At 35.2% G+C, this 16,271-nt stretch overlaps 1 long non-coding RNA gene across 1 annotated transcript in view; it reads left to right on the top strand.

The window, feature by feature from the left end:
* The window catches only part of LOC140847570 (uncharacterized), a 28,382-nt gene extending 12,424 nt beyond the window's left edge, over positions 1-15,958 (top strand). Inside the window, exons 2-3 of the long non-coding RNA XR_012127627.1 lie at positions 15,437-15,519; positions 15,881-15,958. This is a non-coding gene — a long non-coding RNA (uncharacterized lncRNA). The remainder of the gene's footprint in view (positions 1-15,436; positions 15,520-15,880) is intronic.
* The last annotated feature ends 313 nt before the right edge of the window (positions 15,959-16,271 follow it).

Raw genomic sequence — 16,271 nt, 5'->3', positions numbered from 1 at the left:
ACTGTCTAACTCCATACACAAAAGTAAATGCAAATTGGATCAAAGAACTGAATGTAAGTCATGAAACCATAAAACTCTAAGAAAAAACATAGCCAAAAACCTTTTAGACATAAACATGAGTGACCTCTTCTTGAACATATCTCCTCGGGCAAGGAAAACAACAGCAAAATTGAACAACTGGGACTATATTAAGCTGAAAAGCTTCTGTACAGCAATAGACACCATCAATGGAACAAAAAGGAACCCTTTAGTATGGGAGAACATATTTGAAAATGACAGATCCAATAAAGGCTTGACGTCCAAAATCTATAAAGAGCTCACACACCTCAACAAAAAAAAACAAATAACCCAATTAAAAATGGGAGAGGAACTGAACAGACAGTTCTCTAAAAAATAAATACAGATGGCCAACAGACACATGAAAAGATTCTCTACATCGCTAATTATCAGACAAATGCAAATTAAAACTACAATGAGGTATCACCTCACACCAGTAAGGATGGCTGCCATCCAAAAGACAAACAAAAACAAGTGTTGGCATGGCTGTGGAGAAAGGGGAACCCTTCTACACTGCTGGTGGGAATGTAAATTAGTTCAACCATTGTGGAAAGCAGTATGGAGGTACATCAAAATGTTCAAAACAGACTTACCATTTGACCCAGGAATTCCACTCCTAGGAATTTACCCTAAGAACACAGCAATCAAGTTTGAGAAAGACAGATACACCCCTATGTTTATCACAGCACTATTTACAATAGTCAAGAATTGGAAGCAACCTAAATGTCCATCGATAGATGAATGGATAAAGAAGATGTGGTACATATACACAACGGAACACTGCTCAGGCATAAGAAAAGGGGAAATCCTACCATTTGAAGCAACATGGATGGACCTGGAGGGTATTATGCTTAGCAAAATAAGCCATGTGGAGAAAGAGAAATACCAAATGATTTCATTCATCTGTGGAGTATAAGAACAAAGGAAAATCTGAAGGAACAAAACAGTAGCAGAATCACAGAACTCAACAATGGACTATCAGGTACCAAAGGGAAAGGGACTGGGGTGGATGGTGGGTAGGGTGGGATAAGGGGAGGGAAGAAGAAGGGGGGTATTAAGATTAGCATGCATGGGGGGTGGGAGAAAGTGGAGGGCTGTACAACACAGAGGAGACAAGTAGTTATTCTACAGCATTTTGCTATGTTGATTGACAGTGACCGTAAAGGGGTTTATAGCAGGGGACCTGGTATAGGGGAGAGTCTAGTAAATATAATATTCATCATGTAAGTGTAGATGAATGATAACAACAACAACAAAAAAAGCAGTTCCTGTGTGGTGATCTCCAATGAGTTCTACACAATGGGATAAAGGGCATATCAAAGTGAGGGCAAAGGGTCTGTTTGTGTTCATACAGAGGATCAAAGCCTAATGTGGCTACCCAGAAAATGAACTACGATATGATATGAAGAAGAACTTTCAACATCAGCACTCTCTGGAAGAGTCATACCAGAAGATAATCATCAAAAAACCTCAACAAAGATCCAGGTGATGTTGAAGTTATAGCTGCATCCATCCCACTGGTTCCTGGACTTTCCATTGGAATGGAGGATGGGATATCTAAGCTGGCCTGTGCTTTCATTAAAGCAAAAAATTTGACTGGATCAATACTGTTGGAACTCACCCAAGAATTAGGAGAAGTGCAAGTTGTAGCGCTCCAAAATCTTATGACTACAGACTATCTACTGTTAAAAGAACATATGGGATGTGAACAGTTCCCAGGAATGGGTTGTTTTAATTTGTCTGATTTCTCTCAGGCTGCTCAAGTACACTTGGACAATATCCATCATATCACAGACAAATTTTCACAAATTCCTAGGGTGCCTAACTGGTTTTCTTGGCTTCACTGGAGATGGCTGGTAATTATAGATCTGCTTTGGTTATGTAACTGTATTCCTATTATGTTAATATGTGTTGGCAATTTAATTAGTAGTTAAAACCTATACATGCTTAAGTTACTCTACAAGAAGATATGACAAAGAAATAATTAATCCTCCCATGTATTCTTCCGTCTGCTACTTCTACAGATTTTCTTCTTCCTTCCTAATTACAACCCTTAAATAGAATTCGTGCCTCATATCGAATTTACCGAGTATCATAATTCCTCCAAGTGGTAAAGATACCTCAAGACAAATGCTGGGTATAGAAGCCACAGGGCACAAATATGCAAAGAAGTAAAAAGCTAACCTTTTCAACCAATATGGCTTCTCTCTCACTTACGAATTTTATATCTCCCTGTATGGCCCAGGAGGATGACTGATTAGCCAGAGATGGGTAAGATTCCTCAAGGGAGGAACAACCTAAGACAGGCACAGTCACAGGGGGGCCATCAGGTGTGAAATTGGGGAGCAACAGTGGTGAGGCTTAAAACCTCACCGCCCCCCTGTTTTGAGAGAAATCTTCTGCATCCGTGGATCATTTAATGCCCTTGTCTAGCTTGAATTAACACATAGGCTACAGGCACACACCTGATCATCTACAATTGCTCTCTTACAACACTAAACTATGTTTTCTACCTTTATCTTGAATCTACCTACCACTTCAGCATTTTATTAAAAATAAAAATAATAATAATATTATAGGGAAACGTGGGATCCACATATAAATCAAGTATAAAAATCAGACGAATATTCATATTTCACCTGATTGTTTATAGTTCATAATGCATGATCTAAACCGAAAGTTTCTGTGATGACTGCCCTTGTACTGTTCACCATGTAAGAACTTATTCACTATGTTAGAATTTTTTCACAATGTAAGAACTTGTTCGTTATGCTTCAGAAGATTGGGGACTGATAAGAATTCGGCTTGAGATGGATTATTGATTGTGCATTGAGCATTGACTCCCCTATACAGAATTTTATTGTTGTTAACAATCATTTGATCAATAAATATGAGAGATGCCCTCTCAAAAAAAAATTTCAACCTCAGCTTCTATTGAGTAGAGTAATTAGACATATGGAATGAATTTTATTTTTTTTAATACTTTCACATGCTAAGGCTTAGAGATGTTTGAACTGATGGAAGGCATTAACCTATTGTACCAAACATTTTCTTTTAGTGTAAACTTTTTCTTAACATTACCTCATGAGTTATTTTGATAGTGACTCTTTTGTAAAGAATATTGATCAATGCTGGCAAAATCATTGCGGGCAAATGGTAGAGTATAATAATTATGTTTTTAGTTGCAAGTATGTTGTCGAATTTGTTAAATTTTTCCAGCTAAGAAAAATCCAAATTGCAGTTAACTCATGCTTTATTTAAAAACATAGTTGGGAGTGATTTATGATAGAAATGTGTTCTAAATTATTTAAAACTGAAATTGTACTTAATTTTTGCACCTGCAATTTGGTTAATGGATGGTTTTTTTAAAACATAACTTTAGGAATAGTTGAGTTTAACATTATTAGAGCCAAACAAGGAGGAATAAAATGTAAGATTATTTATAACCATGTCACTTTCAAATTACAAAACTGAGTCTCATTATTTTCTGAAATTAGTCATTTATGATCAGGTTTTAATGTGCCAGGGAGTGTGCAGAAAAGAAGTTGTAACCACATCAAAGGCAATGGTGAGTTAGGGAAATGTTTTAGATATTCCTTATGAGGCATTTCTGTTTCTGTAATACCGATAATATGATGTAAAATATGTCTGCTTCTCAGTTTTGTTGTAATACATGTTTAGAATAAATTGGACTAAAACAAAATGCTTCTAAAAAATTGTAATGCATTTTACCTATTTTTATTTATTTAAAAAGTATAAAAACAAAATGATGTGAATTCAGAGTTTTGCCATTAATTGAAAACATTCCTATTCTGTTTCCTACATAAACACTGAAGTTTGATTAGAATTTATTTATTCTTTGATATAGTTATTGGGAGCCTATAATTTTAAAATACAGAAAGGGGAGCACCAAATCAATTAAAATGTGAAAGTACTTATCTTACTATTATTTTATTTTAATGAGTTGCCTTTCATATTTGGTTGCTTTAGGTGTTTGTTTTTGGAATGGTTAAGCCCAGTGCTCACTTATTTCCAGTTAGGTGTGTCCTTCCTGGTAATCAGTGGCTACAATATCACAGCTTTCTGGTTTTCAAACTCATGTAAAAATGTGATTGTCTTAGTTCAGCATAGGGACCGTGAACCCTGTCAGCATGACATCTTTCAGCTCCCACAACTCTGCACCCTGCCAAGATTCCCTGGATGGCAATACCTACACTTTCCCTAAAACTTCCAAATGCACTGGGCAAAGTTCCTCAAGGGAATGATCCCAGGTGCCATAAGTGTTTTAAGTTACAAGCAAAAAAATAAATATATACATCTTCTGAATATAATATTAATGAATACAATGATTACCAAATGTTGATTGCACAAACACATTTTAAAATCTTCTAAATTTATTTACAACATTTACAGCTAATGTGAACTTGTCATAAAATTAAGTCTCTGAAAACACAGTTTGCCCTTTTGGATATTTTTGTACAGTTTAAAGATGCTGTGTCAGGGGAAAATAACTATATCACATATAATTGTTTCTCCATGCAGTATTTAACCTGCCAGCCTGGAAAATTCTTAATTCATTCTATAAGACACAGTTGAAGAGCTGTCAATTCTCTGTTGCTTTATAGCATCTTACAAGCTCCCCTTTCACTTCTGGTTTCCTCTTGTTTCTCTTTTGGTTTTCCTCGGATGTTTAGACATATTCTAGCACTTAATAGGTGTGTTTAAATTATAATTACTCTATTTCCTTTCTTACACAATGAATTCTTTAAATACCTTTTGAGATACAACATTGTCTCACATGAAGGATTTGATGATTGGAAAATACTTATGTACGCTGAAAGATTACGAAATTGGCATTAGCAAGCTAACACCTTCAACACCTCCTATAATTTCCATTTTTGTTTTATGGCAAAAACCTTAAGGATCTCCTCTCAGTAACTTTCAGGTATTTAATGTAGTAGTATCAACTGTAATGACCATTCTTTATATTGGATCTCTGGAACTTGATTTTAACTGAAAAATGTTTATAGTTTCTTACTCATATTTAATATATTACACAATTTTTAATTAAATTATATTTTATTAAATAATGTAACTTGAATGTAGTATTTACAGCATTCTCAGTTAAATTTTCTAGTAGAGTACATACCCATAGAGATAACCCAGTTAGCACAAGTTCTTGGGTTTCCCCAGTGATTTTTAAAGGTACAAGGGGGCTTGAGCTAGAAACATTTGAGGACTATCATTCTAGTGTATGTTCAAGTTACAATTAACTTATATATAACCAATATATTCATTAAAAGGATTCATCATAAGTCTTAATAATATTGTCCTTTTAAATGTTTTGTCTTCAAATACAAGCTATAGGAGCTTATGTTTGTACAGTCGTTGCATTAGTAGTGAATTTATATTTCTTCTTGTTTTTACTATCTACAATTCTAGATTGCAGATTTCTCTTTACATTTTTCGGTCTTCTAATCTTGTACTCAGTTTTTCCAAGATTTATTTGTTAGGCAAACTATATTAGCACTGTTGAACATCAGTAGTTTATATGTAAAACAATCTTTACGTCAATGCACTTTCTTCATAAATCTGTGATAATATTTATGATTTAAGGAGGAATTTAGAACAAAGAGTGTTGAAATTGAATGAAAAGTGTGAAGTTATCTTTCCAAGACAAAGAAATGTATTATTGCCCATGTTTGATTTGGCAACTGATAAGAATATATAAAAACTGCAAAAGTAATGTGCTTTTCTTAAGAATAAGGTTTCATAAGGTGGTCAGTATTTTAATCAAAAAATATTTTGTTTGTAAATGCTTTATCTTTGTTTTATTTTTGACAGATCACGATTAGAAACATTTTTCTGTTCCTAGATAGAACTTAACGTTTTTCAGAACCCAGACTTACTTTCTGTTTGGTAAGGATGACAGTGATTTCTTTAAAAGAATTGTTACAATCAACTTATGATCACCTGTTTTATCTGTCATAACTAAAAGAAGATAAACAAGATCTGTACTTCATATCATAAAATTTTTAAATATTTAAAATTATATTTTACCACATGGTATCCCCTCACCTAATATTAATAAACTATATTTTTGATGAAGCATACTACTTCTAGGAGCATTTTAAGAAAATTACATTTCATATATTTTATGCTAAATTGAAAAAATCTTTGGAACCTAAAATAAGGCAGGTTTAAAAGCCTTAAAGCTATTCTAAATACTGCTTTATTTTTTGGAACTGTATATGCATTCAGTGAACTTTACTTAACTCTGAGATATTATTTAGATTTATTTTAGACAACCCAGAAACCAAGAAAACTTTAGCCAATTGTGGACAGATGAGTTCAGTTTATATGAAATTATATGTTGTTTTGAGTGTGGATTATGCATTTACTTAAAAGCACAACCAATACCTAAACACAATCTATAATTTACAGTTATAAATTACGTCTGATATAGACAGTTTCTTTTGTTATCGGGACATGGGGCTTGAATTATTTGAATCACACATACTTTGTGATCAGAACATTCAGATCAAGACTATGTATGAGACTCTTCTTTTGATTGAGAAAGAAAGAAATGGCAAGGTGGTTGATCGATGTTTGATTCAAAGACTTTTAAATATGCTTTCTGATTTGGAAGTGAGTAATTTCTTAACTTTTACTAAATCAAAGTGAATTGTCAATCTAATAATCTAAAGCTACATTTTAACTGAGTTTCTGTGCATTTTAGATTTACATAGAATCTTTTGAGAATAAATTACCCAAAGAAAAAAGGAAGATCTATCTATGCAATAGAGGAAAGGAACTTCACACAAAACAGGATGTATTTGGAATGTAGATAACGATTAGTAACTCTGTGATTCATAGAGCCTATTATTCAATACCCTGGGTAGACATTGCCTGATATTAAGGTCTGATAGTTGTGGCCTGATGTGTTTATGTGTAATAAGCTGTACTTGTTTGCATTTTATGTATGTGTATACATGCTTTTCGGGATGACACTGAGAAAGCTTCACTTATATTCTTGGTCACTTTTGCTGAAGGTTTGTTGATTTTCTTAATCCTTTCCAAGAAACAAATTTTGGCCAGTTGATGTTTTCGAATTTGTTTCTCTCGTTTGTCTTTGCCTTGAATTCCATGCTAAATGTTACATTCACCACATGGTTTAGGTTCATGTTGATCTTTTCACTGTGTCTTCAGAAGCAGGGTTGGGTTTCTGTTTTTAGACCTTTTTTAAACTATATTCACAAGTATCAACTTTCCTGTAAATAGCATGTTAGCTGCATTCCTTAAATTTTGCTATGATGTATCTTCATTTTCTTTCACATTCAAGTATTTTGAGTTTCCCTTGTGACTTTTTCTTTAACACAGTTACTTCGAATTGTTTTGTTTCATTTCCATACATTTGTGAATTTCCCTTATTCCATTTTAACACCATTGAAATCAGAGAAAATTAATCAGAAAAATCATACACTTTGTATGATTTCAATACTTTAGTACTTGCTGACTAACAAGTCTGAAACAGTCTATCCTGTGAAATGTTCCTTGTGTGCTTGACAAGTATGTGTATTTTACTGTTGGTGGTGGAATGTTCTTTATGATCTTGTTAATTAGAGTTGCTCAAGTGTTTTATTTATTTACTTATTTTTTTGTCGGGGTGTTCTATTTCTTTTATATCCTTCATATGTCCTCCTATGTATCATACATATGTGTGTTCCATGTGTTCTTTATATCATATGTCATATATATGCACACACACAAACATATATTTGTATATACACAGGTCCATGCGGTATTAAAGTCAGTGGCTGTGACTGTTGAATTACCAATTTCTGAACTGATTTCAGAACTAATATCAGTTATTTTACAGTTTTATGGTAGTTTTATTAAAAAGTCAACTACAGATTTAATTTACTTTGTATATTAATATGTTTATTTTGATATGATTAATACACAAACACATGAGCAAGAGTTTGGTTACTAGATCACCCTGTTGTCAAGTCCCCACCACATACCCCATTACAGCCAATGTCCATCATTATAATAAGATGCTAATAGAATCTCCACTTGTCTTCTCTGTGCCCCCCTTGTGTTATGTGTGCCAATTGTAATGCCCCTTGTTCCTGTACTCCCTCCCTTCCCAAGCACCCCTCCAGTCCCATTCTCTTTGGTAACTGATAGAGCATTCTGAGGTTCTGTGAGCATGCTGCTGTTTTGTTCCTGCAGGCTTTGGTTTGTTCTTATGCTCCACAGATGAGTGAAATTACTGGTACTTTTCTTTCTCCACCTGGATTTTTTCACTGAGCCTAATACCTCTAGTTCTATGCATGTTATTGCAAATGGTAGGATCTGTTTTCTTCTTATGTCTGAATAATACTCCACTGTGGTGTGTTTGTGTGTGTGTGTGTGTGTGTGTGTGTGTGTGTGTGTGTGTGTGTGTGTGTGTGTGTGTGTGTATAATATATATATATATATATATAATCATCTTCTTTATCCATTCAACTGCTGATGGGCACTTAGGTTGCTTCCATTTCTTGGTTATTGTATATAGTGCTGTGATAAATGTAGGGGTGAACATGCCTTTCTGAAACTGGTATCCTGCTTTATGAGGGTAAATTCCCAAAAATGGAATTTATGGGTCAAATGGTATTCCTATTTTAAGTTTTTTGAGGAACCTCCATACTACTCTCCACAATGGTTGAACTAGTTCATGTCACGAACAGCAGTGTAGGAGGCTCCCCCTTTCTCTGCATCTCACTACCAGTTGTTCCTAGTCTTTTCAATTCTGGCCAACCTAACTGGTTTGAGGTGATATCTCATTGTGGTTTTAATTTGCGTTTCATGAGAATTAGTGATGTGGAGCATCTTTCCATGTGCCTGTTGGCCATCTGAGTTTCTTCTTTGGAGAAGTGTCTCTTCATGTTATCTGCCCATGTTTTAATCACGTTATTTTCTTTTTAGATGTTGAGGCTAGTGAGTTCCTATATATTTTGTATGTTAACCCCTAGTAAGATATGTCATTTACAAAAATATGTTTCTCTCGTTTGTAAGATACTGTAAGATGCATTTTTGTTCTTCTGATGGTGTCTTTTGTTCTACAGAAGCTTTTAAGCATGATGTAGTCCCATTTCTTCATTTTTTATTTTGTTTCCTTGTCTGAAGAGATGCATTCAGGAAAATGTTGCTCATGTTTATATTCAAGAGACTTTTGCCTATCTTCTAAGCTTTTTATGGTTTCAGGTCTTTAATCCATTTTGAGTTTCCCTTTTCATATGGCCTTGGATAATAATCCAGTTTCATTCTCTTCCATGTAGCTGTCCAGTTTTGTCAACACGAGTTGGTGAAGAGGCCATGATTTCCCCATTGTATAACCATGGCTACTTTATCATATATTAATTGACCACATATGCATGCGTTTGTATTTGTATCTGGGCTCTCTAGTCTGTTCATTGGCCTTTGGTCTGTTCCTGTGTTAGTCCACAGAGTGTATTGTTATTGAACAATTGTTGACATACAGTCTCATATTTTTTTCAAATATGCAACACAGTGAGTGGGTCAGTAGATCCTCATGTTATTAAGACCTCACCACCTAAGGTGCAGTTATGGTTTCTCAACATAGGAAGATGTTACAGAATCACTGACTATATTCCCCCTGCTTTCATATGTCCTCCTATGTATCATACATATGTGTATTCCATGTGTTCTATATATCATATGTCATATATATGCACACACACATACTTATATATTTATATATACACAGGTCCATAGGGTATTAAAGTCAGTGACTGTGATTGTTGAATTATTTAAATTCCCTGTGACCAATTTAAATTACAATTGGGATTTTTCAGCCCTTTTATCCTGCTCACCCTCCACCTTAAACACCTGCACAACCCTTTCATTTTATTTTAGTTTATTTTTATATTCCAAAATAAGTGAAGTCATATCGTATTTGTCTTTCTCAACCTGGCTTATTTCACTTCTCATAATGCCCTTTTGTTGCAAAAGGCAATATTTCTCTCTCTCTCTCTCTCTCTCTCTCTCTCTCTCTCTCTCTCTCTCTCTCTCTCTCTCTCTCTCTACTGCTTAATAATATTCCATCACATATATGTACCACATCTTGCTCATCTATTCATCTATGGTTCCTTCCATAAATGGCTATTTTAAGTAATGCAGTGATAAATAAAGGAGTGCACATGTCTTTTTGAATCAGGAATATTATTTTGTTTGGATAAATTCCTAGGAGTGGATTTAATGGGCCATATGGAATTCTTGTTAGATTTTTTTGAGTAACCCCCATACTGCTTTTCACACTGGCTGCACCAACTGACTTTCTGACAGTTTAATTTCCTCCTCACCAACTTGGATGCTTTTATCCTTAGTTATGTCTGTGCCATGACTGGAACTTCCAGTATTATGTAGAATAGTGAGAAAGATGTGAGAGTGGACATCATTGTCTTTTTCCATATCTTGGAAAGCTTCCAACTTTTTCCATTGAGTATGATAGTAACTAAAGGTGTGTCCTATATGGCCTTCATAACGGTGAGGTGTGTACCCTCTGTACCCGTTTTGTTGAGAATTTTTGTCAATGCTGCACTTTGTCAAATGCTTTTTAGCATCTGTTTAGACAATTGTGTGGTTTTTATATTTTTTGTTAATGTGTTCGGTGATGTTGATTTACAGATATTGTACCATCCTTGTAGTTCTGAAGTAAACCCATTTGGTTGAATGGATGATCTTTTTGCTGTATTTTTTAACCTGTTTCACCAATGTTTTGTTGAGGACCATGCATCTACATTCATTAGCGATATTGGTCTACACGTTTCTTTCTTGTAGTGTATTTCTCTGGTTTTGGTGTTAAAGAGTGATGCTGTTTCCATAGAATGAATTTGGAAGTGTTCCCTCCTCTTATTCATTTTTGAATTCTTTAGGGATGGTCTTAGCTCTCTTTTAAATGTTTGGTAACTTTCAGCTGTGAAGCTGTCTTGTCCTGTCCCTTTGTTTCTTGGGCATTTTTTGATTATCGTTTAGTTTTATTACTGCTAAATAGTCCATTGAGATTTTGTTTCCTGATGGGTCCACATGGGATGGGAGTGTTATTCTGGGAATTTGCCCATTTCTTATAGATTCTCCAACTTCTTGGCATGTATTTTTAATAGAATTCTCTAATCTTTGTGTTTCTGCAGTGTCCATTGTGACTATTTCTTTTTTTTTGTTTTTGTTTATTTATGTACTCTCTTTTTTTTCCTGGAGAAATCTGGCTAAGGCTCAGTCTCTTATTTTCTCAGACAACCAGCTCTTTGATTATTTTTCTATTGCTTCCTTCTGTATATTTTCTATTTCTCCTCTGATAGTTATTATGTCCCTCTTTATACCAGCTTTGGTCTTTGTTTATTCTTCTGCGAGATTGCATGCTTGAGATTTTTCTCATTTCTTGAGGCAGCCCTGTATTTTCTCTCACAACTTTTTCTGGCATCTGAGTATTTTGAATTGTTGTGTTTCTGTTTTAATTGGTTCCCTTGTATACTGTGTTTTCCTCTTTGATCTCCCCACTGATCCACTGAATGTTCAGATGCATGTTATTTATCCTCCATTTGTTTGAGTTTTATTCACCATTTGTTTTTCATGTAATGGACTATTTGTTTCATAGCATTGTGGTCTGAAATGATGCTCGATAGAATGTTAATCATATATTTGTTAAGACTTGTTTTTCATCCCTACATGTGATCTATGCTGGAAATGATTCTGTGTTCCCTTGAGAAGAATGTGCATTCTGGTACTTTTGGTGGAATGATATGTATATAACTGTCAAGTCCTACAGGTCTGATGTGTTGTTCAGTGCCACTCTTCCCTTACTGATTTTATGTCTGGATGTTCTATGCAGTGGTGTTATGAAGTGTTAAAAGTTCCCTACTTCATTGTGTTGCTGTCAGGTTCTCCCTGTAGTCCCGTTAAGTATATGCTTTATATACTTAGATCCTCCTATGTTGAGATATTTATAATTGTTATATGCTCTTTCTGCACTGATCTCTTCCTCCATTATGTAATAACCTACTTTGGTGACTGTTTTGTGGCAAAGTCTGTTTTGCCTGATGTAAGTACTGCTACTCCTGCCTTCTTGTCTCTTCCATTTGAGTGAGATATATTTTTCTATCCATTCACCTTTAGTCTGTGTATGTCTTGGATTGAAGTGAGTCTTTTCTATGAAACAAATAGATCTTGCTTTCTTATCCATTCTACCACCCTGTATCTTTTTTTTTGGTGCATTTATTCCATTTACATTTAAAGTAATTACTAATAACTATATCGTTCTTGCCATTTTGTTAGTTTTCTCATGGTTCTTGTAGTTCCTTTCTTGTGATTTGGTGATTGGCTTTAGTGTTATGCTTTGATTCATTTCTCCTTATTCTGCATGTGTCTACATGTAGACACTTTCTCTCCATTCTCCTCCACACTGTATGTATGATGTCATAATCTACATCTTTTGTGTATCCCTGGCTGATTTTGTGTATGGGCGATTTTACTACTATTCCCTTCTGAACACCATAATCGCTTTACAAGTGATTGCTGCCCTACCTTTCCTGTATGTTTGCTTTCACGAATGAAAACCATTTAAACCTAAAAGCATTTCCATCTGAACAAGTCCTGAAACATATTGTGAGGCTGGTTTGGTGGTGGTGAATTCCTGTAACCTCTGTTCATCAGGAAAGCTTTCAGTGTCTCCTCCGATGCTGAATGAAAACCTTGCTGGGTAGAGAGTTCTTGGTGGTAGAATCTTTCCCTTTCAGAACTGTGGATATTTCATGTCACTCCTTTGTTCTCTGTAATGTTTCTCTGGAAAAACTGATGGCCTTTGGTGACTGTTTGCCTTGCAGGTAACTGTCTGCCCCTCTCTTGCTGGTTTGAAGATTCTGTCTTTGATCTTTGCCATTTTAATTACTTTGTGTCTTGGTGTGGATCTCCTTGTGTCCTTCTTGTTAGGGGCTCTCTGGGCTTCCAGGACCTGAATGTCTGTTTCCTTCTCCAGGTTGGGAAATAGGAAATCATTTGCCAGTTTTTTCTGCAAATAAACCTTCTATCCCTTTGCCTCTGTCTTCTTCTGGAATCCCTATTATGTGAATATCATTTCATTTGGAGATGTTGCACTGTTCTCATACTATGATCACACTTTTTGAATTATTTATTCTCTCTGTGCCTCAACTTGGTTGCTTCCCGGTACCCTCTCTTCTAGCTGACTGTTATGTTCCCCTGTCTCCTCTAGCCTTCTGTTAATTCCCTATATTGTATTTTTGTGTGGTTATTGTATTCTGCTATGCTATGTCTCCTTTTTATGTTTTCTCTCTCGTTGAAGTTATTGCTGAGATACTGAGTTCTTGCTTTCAAGTCAGTGAACACATTTTTTGATTATTGCTCTGGGTCCTTTATCATGAGGATTCCTTATTTCTGTTTCATTTTTCACTTGTTGGTCTTGTTCTTCTGTTGGGAACATATCCCTCACTCTTTTCATTTTACTTGGCTCTCTGTGTTTCCTCCCTTATATTAGATAGATCTACTATGCAGCCATGCCTTCCCAGTAGAGGCTTTATGTCATGTGTGTCATGCAGCAACCAGAAGTGCAAAATTCCCTGCACACAAGAGCCACTTTCCTAGTTGTAGCTGCACCACAATTGCTGTTGGTGGGCTGTGGGCAGGACCCACCTTTTCTCTGCATTCCAGCAGTGGTGATTCTCCACTGCTCCTCCGCTGTGAGATAGCTGGCATTTTTTTTGCAGTCCACTATGTGTGGGGCTGCCCTTTACTTGGATTCCTGCAAAATATAACTACTACTGGACTGAGGATGTTGGGTGAACATGTTTTCCATGGAATGCATGGGCTGAGCCAGCAGGGAGCATTTCTGAACTGGCTGCTGCAGGCATTGGCCTACTTGGGCTGCAGGAGGGCTGGAAAAGCCTGCGTTTATGCCATCAGTGCTCCTGTGCCTCCAGAACACTTTTCACCAGCAGTAGATTTTTCAAACTGCTGCCTCTGTGTTGTGTCTCGGTTATACCGCTGCAGCAGGCCTCATCGGTGACAGGAGACAGGAGTCTTAGCATCCATGGGTGCCTCAACTCTGGTTCCAGCCCTGTTAATTTTCAAAGCTCAGTGTGGTGGGGTCTGGTCTTCTCAGAACAGATCAGCAGAGCCTACTTTGCTGTATCTTGAGCTCTTATCAGCTCCTCACTCCATTCTTTTTCATCCCTTTTGTGGTCGGGGAAAGGCTTGGAATCTGATCTGTCACAGCTCTACCCCTTCTTCCTTCTCAGTGTCATATTCTCTTCTTCAACTGGGTCTTGGTGATTCTGTATTCAAAACATTTTAGCTCTTCTGTGTGTATCTGGAGAGGTTATCACATTGGATTCCTAGCCACTGTGTCCTTCCAATTTTCAGCATCAGTATCTCTTCATCTTAGTCTTTACTATAATTACATTGCTAGTTTGTCAGTTTTATAAATGAAGGCAATGAATATCCTAACTTTGAAACTAAAAAGGAAAGAAAACAAATTTTTGTATGCAATTTTAAATATTAGTGTGTGCCTTCATAATTTGTTGTACTTTTATTTTTTACTTATCTAGTGGATATAGTTAGTTGCCTTTATGTGTAAAGCTTGTAATTTAATAATACACAATTACCTGTCACTTTGCTTTGGTCTCATTTTCACATCCCCTTTTCAGTCTAATGTATTTAGTCATTACATGTAGTGTCTGCCAGATAATGTAACTATTCTCTTGCATGTTCTTTCTTAATTTCACTTACAACAGTACAAACTCTTTAAAAATAAAGAGTGTTATTTTGTTTGATTACTGTAGTTTAGGTTCTTGATGTTTTTTTTTTCCTGTTGTAATTAGAATTTCCATCTGGTTTGTCTTTGTCTTTAATAAACTGAAAAGTAATTTATGCTTTTGTATATTCTAAATAAGTAAAATATAATTGTTAAAGAACACACGGATTTCTAGAGTAAAGTTTCTGGCTCATTCAACTGTAGGGATTCAACTGTGATTCCAATCCCATTAATCTCATGTCTTTTTGTTACACTGGGCAGGGTTTCTTTACTTTTCAAGTCTCAGTTTCCTCATGGAAAAGTATAATGGCAATTACATAATGAATTACACTTGGCAGGGTTTCCTTTCTTTTAAATGTCAGTTTCCTCATGGAAAACTATTGCGCCAATTACATCGTGAATTGCCCTAATGTAACCATGGTAAATGATTGCTCAAGTGCTGAAGTGCTGTATTAATCTTGTGAATGTTATTATCTCTTTTATTTTTTGTAACTTTAAAAGCTGTTTGCTTTATTCTTAAAGTTAACAGATTTATTCTTTGCCCCCATCCAGTTCCTTTCCCATAGATTGACTAGAAGTCTCATTTTATTTTTGTGAATTATGGATTAATTTCCTCAATATTCCTTCCAAATAAGGTTAGTCTCTGGTTTCTATCTCAAGTTCCTAATGCCTAAGTATTAGTTCCCTGTGCTTTAACAGTTGAGTGGTTAATAACTAAATTGATTTTTCTCTGTAATTTAAATGAATTTTGAAGTATTAATATTTCCTAAAATACAGAAAAAATGCATTTGTACTCTGATCATTATGTTTTAAGGTTTTACTCTAGCAATTTTCTTCTTTATTTCTAAATTTTATTGATAGTAATCAGATTTTAGAAATTTATTGTTTCCTGTAAAATTCTAAGAAAACTGTTAAGCTGTTTGCTGTGTTTGAGGGGAGGTTTGTAAATAAATAGCATGATTTCATTTTTACTACTGCTACTACTTTATTTTATAGCCTACAGACCTGAAGAAACAAAAGATTCCTTAATTGACAGGAGCTGCATTGAAAGATACAAGGAAAACCCAAACCAGTTGAAGTAGATTGAATAAAACTCTGGCCTTGACCTGAACATTTGATACTCTTTGCACTTTCAGTGAGTACCTCATGGTCCTGTCCATTGAATAAATACTGGTGTCCTAGTAAAAGCAATATATTAAAAACATAAATGCAAAATTAAAATTTCCATTAATGTTATCACTTCAAACATAGAACTCTATGAGTGTATATTTCTTTAAATGCTACTATCTACAATGTACTTAATCATCTAAAAGTCACTAGGTTATTTCATACTCTTTGCTATCTATCCTCTCTTACGATAGGTGTAATGTTGTCTATGTGTACAACA

The sequence above is a fragment of the Manis javanica genome, chromosome Y, assembly GCF_040802235.1.
Source record: "Manis javanica isolate MJ-LG chromosome Y, MJ_LKY, whole genome shotgun sequence".
Taxonomy (NCBI): Eukaryota; Metazoa; Chordata; class Mammalia; order Pholidota; family Manidae; genus Manis; species Manis javanica.
Note: the sequence above shows the minus strand (reverse complement) of the source record. Positions and strands in the feature narration are given on the sequence as shown.